Consider the following 6540-nt stretch of genomic DNA (forward strand, 5'->3'; position numbering starts at 1 on the left):
CCTGGGCGCCTCCCTAGGGAGGTGTTCCAGGCACGTCCAGCTGGGAAGAGACCAAGGGGTAGACATAGGACCAGGTGGAGGGATTATATCTCTTCGCTGGCCTGGGAGCGCCTTGGGACCCCCCAGTCAGAGCTGGTTGATGTCGCCAGGGAAAAGAAAGTTTGGGGCTCTCTGCTGGAACTGCTACCCCCGAGACCCGACCACGGATAAGCGGGAGAAGATGGATGGATGGATGGAGTGCTGGGTTTGTTAAACTGTACAATTATATTGTAATGTATTCGTTGATTTTTCTTTATATTCCTAAATCTGCCAAAAACACAAAGCATGACAACAAATGTAGTGCAGGTACAACGTTTCTCTGAGATGTTGTGGAGTATAAATATATATATATATATATATATACCTTGATATTGTACATAAGTGATGTGTTTGAGCAAACATGCATACATACCGTCACTGCTACAAAGATTTCCCTTACTCTTTCTTTGAGTTTGTATGATCAGATCCTTTAATGAACACATGGATCCTGACAGGTTTCAGGAACATGATGGGATCAAGGACAGGAGTATGGTAGTTCTTCTATCATGTGATCTTCAAATTATGGAAGGATGTGTCCTTTTCTGATGCATTTCTATTCAGTTTTTGCTCATAGAGCTGGAAATCCACTTCGCTACGTATATAGATTTAGTTATTTGCTCAACCTTAGCCATAAAAATGATCAAACGATCTTCTGTTCAAAGTGATGTCTAAATCTCCATAAATTATCCATAAATTAAAGCTTTCCCACATCAGTAGTAATATGTGTTTGCCTAATGAGGAACTGGTGGAAGTGTACATGGCCAACATATGCAGGGTAAATAACAGTTTTATCATATCAGAATTGGTTAATGGAAACATTAAAGGCAGCTGGCTTCAAAATAGAAGGAATATTTTGATGTAAAAAAGCATCATCTATCTCTTTCGCCTCTGTGCTAGCTTCACCATTAACCAGCTCTTTGACATTCCTTAGAGAAAGGCTTCTGAAGGCGTCCCTGGATTGAGAGATCTTCACAATTTACACTTCAGTGCCTTCTATCCAAACCCCCTTCTGAATACTTCACAATTTCTGACCGTGATTTCTGAGTTTGCAGCTATGATTACTGCATGTTTCCCGGGAGAATTGCCTCAGATGCAGACGGACTGCAGTTGGCCAACAAGGCTCTCTGGTTGTCATGCTCGTCTGAGCCAGCTTTGAATTTAGAAAAAGAAATCTCAATCTGTGGTTAATTGTAGCTGCTCCGAGGCCTGCCCAGGCCCCGGGCACGCAGGCAGGGAATCAGCCAGCTATCCAAAGTTCTGACAAACCTTCCTGATTAGGAAATAACTACTATGTGACTGTTATCATTTGGAAAAGAAAGAGTGTGCTGCATTTCAATGTTTCATGAAAGGAATTTCATCATTATTTTTTGTACGTGGGGATGACTATTAATCATTTGCATGCATGATTATCACGATCATTACATGTTTGATCAACTTTATTTCTGCGCTCACAGATTTTATCATTGCAGTAGCATGTCGTAGTTTCTAATGAACGTTTTTAATTCATTCATATTCTATTATTGAAGCTGCATTAATGAATATTTGATGTGAACAATGGGTCAGAGGACTGTGTGAGTAGTAGCACTGATCCTGTTTCAATCCAAAAAGTGACAGGTGCTGTGACCAACCTGATCTCACCAGAATGCGTGACTCCACCACGACTCCTTAACACCACAATGCGTGGTGGAGTCACAAACTTTGTTACATTTACGTGTCTGCACCACGCAAACAACCCCAATGTAAAGTGAATGAGGCTCTTTTGTCGTGGTGCACACACGCATTTCTACCACATCCTGCAGTGAGCTTTTATTCTATACAACGTTTTTAAAATCTACTTTATAGCTTGTAGTAACTCACGGGAGGCTTCTTTTATTTTATTTGTATTCATAATAATTTTTATTTTTCGTCAGAATGTATTATGGTGCATTAGTTACGAATTTTTGTTCTCATAAAACAGTGCATTGTGTGTAATGCAACTGTGATTTGTATTACATTAGTTAGTTTTTAAGGAAGGCCAGAGCTTCAGCTGTGTCAAATAGATTGTTCCCTTCAGTTAACGTTTTTTAAAAGAACATTATATTCCGATTTGATCCTGTTCCCTTTCTTGTATTACGGAGAGCAATGTGAGCGTCCATTCCCATTGGATAACGCAGGATTTTACACCCGGAGGTAAGTATTCTCTTTACTGTCGATTGATTTTACAGTGATATCTGCATTACTCATCAACTCAAAAACACCAGATTATCCTTGTTGATTACACAACATTGATTGGTTTAAATTGTGTACAATGCTTTTGTAATTTTCCCCTTCGATTCGGAGAAACAAATATTTGTTCAGTTTAGGATGGCCGAAGACACTACCCAGAATCCTCAGCTATTGTTCCGCGTTGCCTAAAGCTCTGTGATTGGTTGACCTCCAACTGCATTCCATATGAAAAAAACGTTTCGTAAAAGATAAAATCATACTTTATTCAGCAGTGCTTGCTTTACTCTTTGAAAGTCATCACATGAATGCATTGTAATAAATGGTTTGGCTGCATTAAATATTACACATCTGTCGTAGTTCTTTATTTGTATTTATCTACAGAGATCTGGCTCAGAATAGACCGGAAACTATTCTTTTACCGTTCCGTTTTAAATTTCACAATAAAGTTAGTAGTAATAATTTGTTTTGATATTATTGTTTTTTTATTAACTACTAGACCGCTGGTTCATGTTAAGACCATCTTTTCTGTGTTGCTGTGGGTTTTTTCCATCGCTTTTGTGTTACAAATATCAAAACAATAACTAAATATATCCGTCGTAAACTAAACCAGAAACAGTATATTTTATTTTGTTAACACTGTAAACTTGACAGCTTTTTAACCCAAACCACCTACTGGTTAAAGCACGTTATTACACGTTTAGAGTAATATTGAAATCTTGAAAAGGGATGTCCAAAATAGCAATTATATACAGTTTTTAATTAACTATTTGTAGAGAATAACGAGTAATGTATATACTTTATAGGGATCTGCAGATAAATATTTAGTCTTCTCAAGCACTAACAATCATTACATTGCATTTAGCTGACGCTTTTATCCAAAGCGACTTACAATAAGTGCGTTCGACCAACAAAATACAAACTTGAACAAAACAGAATCATAAAGTACATCAGGCTTCATAGAGCAAAAACATTTCAAGTGCTACTCAACTGGCTTTAGATAAGCCAGTCCTCCAATCAAATATCTCTCCTGATTGTTGGCACTTGACAATCACCTTCCCTTAATTTTACTCAGGTGTAACTAAAATCTGCTTTAAGGGTTGTTTATATTTCACATCATTAATCAGAATCTGTAAAGTAACTAAAATAAATGTAGTGGAGTAAAAATACCTGGTTAACCTTAAAGAAAGCCCTCAGGATTATAAAAGACCCCCATCACCCCAGCCACAAACTGTTCTGTCTGCTGCCGTCTGGCACAACAGCCGCATTCTAGGAGAGGATGTGGCTGTTGTGGAGGACTACAGTACCTGGGAGTGCACTTATGGGCTGAACTGGAGGATCAACACTGACACTGTGTACAAGAAGGGGATGAGCAGACTCTGTTTTCTGAGGATGCTGAGATCCTTCCACGTGTGCAGCAAGATGCTGGAGATCTTCTAGTCTGTTGTGGCCAGTGCACTCTTCTTTGCTGCGGTCTGCTGGGGGGGCAGCATCAGAGCCGGTGACACCAGCAGGATCAATAAACTGATCAGGAAAGCTGGGTCTGTCATCGGCATCAAGCTGGACCCCTTTGAAGCTGTGGTGGAGAGGAGGACACTGAACAGGCTGTTGTCCATCATGGATAACCCACCCATCCTCTCCACCTGCAGCTGGACAGTCAACGGAGCTCCTTCTCCAACAGACTGCTGCAGCTCCGCATGGACACATATCCGCGGGAAGTAGGGGTGCTGGGGGTGATGCACAGGGCCGCCCCTGGCCAACGTGTTGCCCCACGCAAAGTTATATGCAGGGCCGGTTTTTGGCATAGGCGGTCGCCTAGGGCGCCAGATCTGGTAGCTGGTAGTTCTGGGAGGGAAAAAAACATTTTTGACTGTTTGGCTCATCCTAATTTTCAGTCTTGATACAACACCATTCATAATTAAGTTAAGGTAACACCCTTTTCACCCCCCGGTTACACTTTTCATTTGCCCTGTACGATGGGCGCTGTAAGTGATGAAAGTGGGGGATGTTGACTTATCAGGTGCCCGCAGCTCACAGCTAAAGTGCAAGCGAGCCTCCGAGCGAGCAAGAGAGAGGGCGCACACCGCGGATTGTTGTTGGATTGAGGCTGATAACTACAGCTCAGCGAGGTAAAGGACTCTTGAGTGTTTAGATAGTTCACTTTAGTCTAATGGCGCATTTCCACTGCAGCGGGTAGCCCCGTTTAAGCGTCCTGGACCGTCCTCAAGCGGCCAGGCCAGTTTTTGGTGGCATTTCCATATAGCCTAGTACCGGCTAGCGGGTACTTTTTCTCTCTTTTTCCGGCCCCATAAAATCGTGGTTCTATCAGACCAGGCCAGGGCTGTGACGTCAACACTCGACTGCTGATTGGTCAGAGAGAATCGTCACAAGATCGCGCGCGAGATCATCCCTCGCGTCACATATATATCAAGAAGCAAGCTTGCAGCATTTTGTAAACGGAGGAGCTACAAAAATGGCAACGTCGAAGAAAAGCACACCGTGGTCGACCGAGGAGGTGACGACGTTCCTACATCTCATTGGGGATGATAAAATCCAGCGGGAGCTCGACGGAACAACGCGAAATGTGAAAGTGTTCCAGGATGTCTCTGCACAGATGTCCGAGCGCGGACTTTCCTGCGATGTAGGGAAAACGGAACGGCTTTACTGGAGTCCCTGAAGGTACGCTCACTTCTAACAAAGAAGTCTATTTTATCCTTACATTAATGTTCGACAACCCGTGCTTTTATGGAGCCCCAAAGAGCTACATAGCTAGCCTAGGCAGATAGCCTTAGCTAGAGCTATTGTTTGCTAACACCATATGTGCCATTGTTTACGTTCAGTTTTTCTTTTCTATAGTTGTTGTTGCTATTTAGTATTGTGCTGCAGTAGTTTGTGGAATTAACAAGTCATTTTGCTGTTCTAGATGATTACATTGGGACTCGTGAGGAGGAACATTCCCGAACAACGGGTGATGGCAGTGTTCCGTCCACATCGTCAGTGAATCCAGAACGGACCCCAGCCGAAGAATCGACACCAACTCAACCACCAACACCGAGTGCCATCACGACACCGCAGCGTGTGGTTCTAGGTAAGAAATAGAAAAGGCAAAACGACTGGAATTGTTTTTTTGTTTTTTTAAACCGTGGATCATCCATCGTCAGTAATTAAAATAAGCTATATCACTGTGTGGAAATGCGCTGTTACAAGTAAAGTCTTAGCTAGTAAGCAGCTAGTACAGTTGTGTGTGACATCCTATCATATACATATATTTATATTCATTATCAACAGGCTGGACATAATGTAATTCACTTTCACAATCATTGTAAACATCTAGGGCCAGAACTTTCTTTAGTTCACCTTACTGTTGTTCTGTTTATACATGTTATTCTTATATCCTTGTGTGACCTGTACCTGTCCTGTGTGTTTTCCTTATTGCTAATTATTATCTTATTGTCACCCAGGCAAGAGGAAACGAGGAGGAGAGGATCGGGCCCAGCAGGAACGGCACCATGACTGGGCAGCGTCTCCTCCATGATACTTCAAAAAACCTTAATAGTTATTGTACATATTATATATTTTTTATCTAGTTAATTTTTAAATGCAACATTTGTACTTCCTTGTTTATTTATTTTCTTTAAAATGTTCATTTTATATTTACAATTCCATGTATATTTATGCTGGCTGCAATTCAGTTTTACATTTTTTATTTGTATTGTTTAATGACATGCCTTTGATACAACATTTGTATTTTTATACTGCCATCAATAAAGTACTTCTTTGACTTATCTTATCTCTTGTTGATAATGAATGGCACCCAACATAAAAAAATCATAAACATACATGAATTTATAAAGCAATAACAAACACCATCAGTTAGGAAAAAGCCCCTTACTTTTAAGAGATTTAAAGCAAGAAATTGAGTTTGCTAGCTTGAGGTCCTACTCTAAAACATTATTACATGTTTATTTTGTAATGGTATTAAGAATACATGATAAATACATAATACATGTAGAAATTGCTCAATTGTAATACCCTCGTTCTACTACACTCAAACACATTCCTTATATATTTTAAAGACCAAAATAAACCTATAACCCATTCAAGCAAGCTTTTAACATGTCTAGAAGAAAGATTGAGGTTATATTTAATATATTATTTTATGTTGTGGATACTTTAGTCTCCATCCATGTTTACAATTGTCCACACTATTTTACACTTGCATTTATGAATATAGTTTTGCTGTGTTTTACACTTTAGTAT

At 40.3% G+C, this 6540-nt stretch overlaps 1 long non-coding RNA gene across 1 annotated transcript; it reads left to right on the plus strand.

The window, feature by feature from the left end:
* The first annotated feature begins 4903 nt into the window (after positions 1-4903).
* LOC139433166 (uncharacterized) lies at positions 4904-5995 on the plus strand. The gene is made up of 3 exons (XR_011642735.1): positions 4904-4959; positions 5204-5368; positions 5742-5995. It is a non-coding gene; the product is annotated as an uncharacterized lncRNA (long non-coding RNA).
* Positions 5996-6540: the final 545 nt, after the last annotated feature.

This window comes from Pseudochaenichthys georgianus, unplaced genomic scaffold (genome assembly GCF_902827115.2).
Source record: "Pseudochaenichthys georgianus unplaced genomic scaffold, fPseGeo1.2 scaffold_1058_arrow_ctg1, whole genome shotgun sequence".
NCBI classification, from domain to species: Eukaryota; Metazoa; Chordata; class Actinopteri; order Perciformes; family Channichthyidae; genus Pseudochaenichthys; species Pseudochaenichthys georgianus.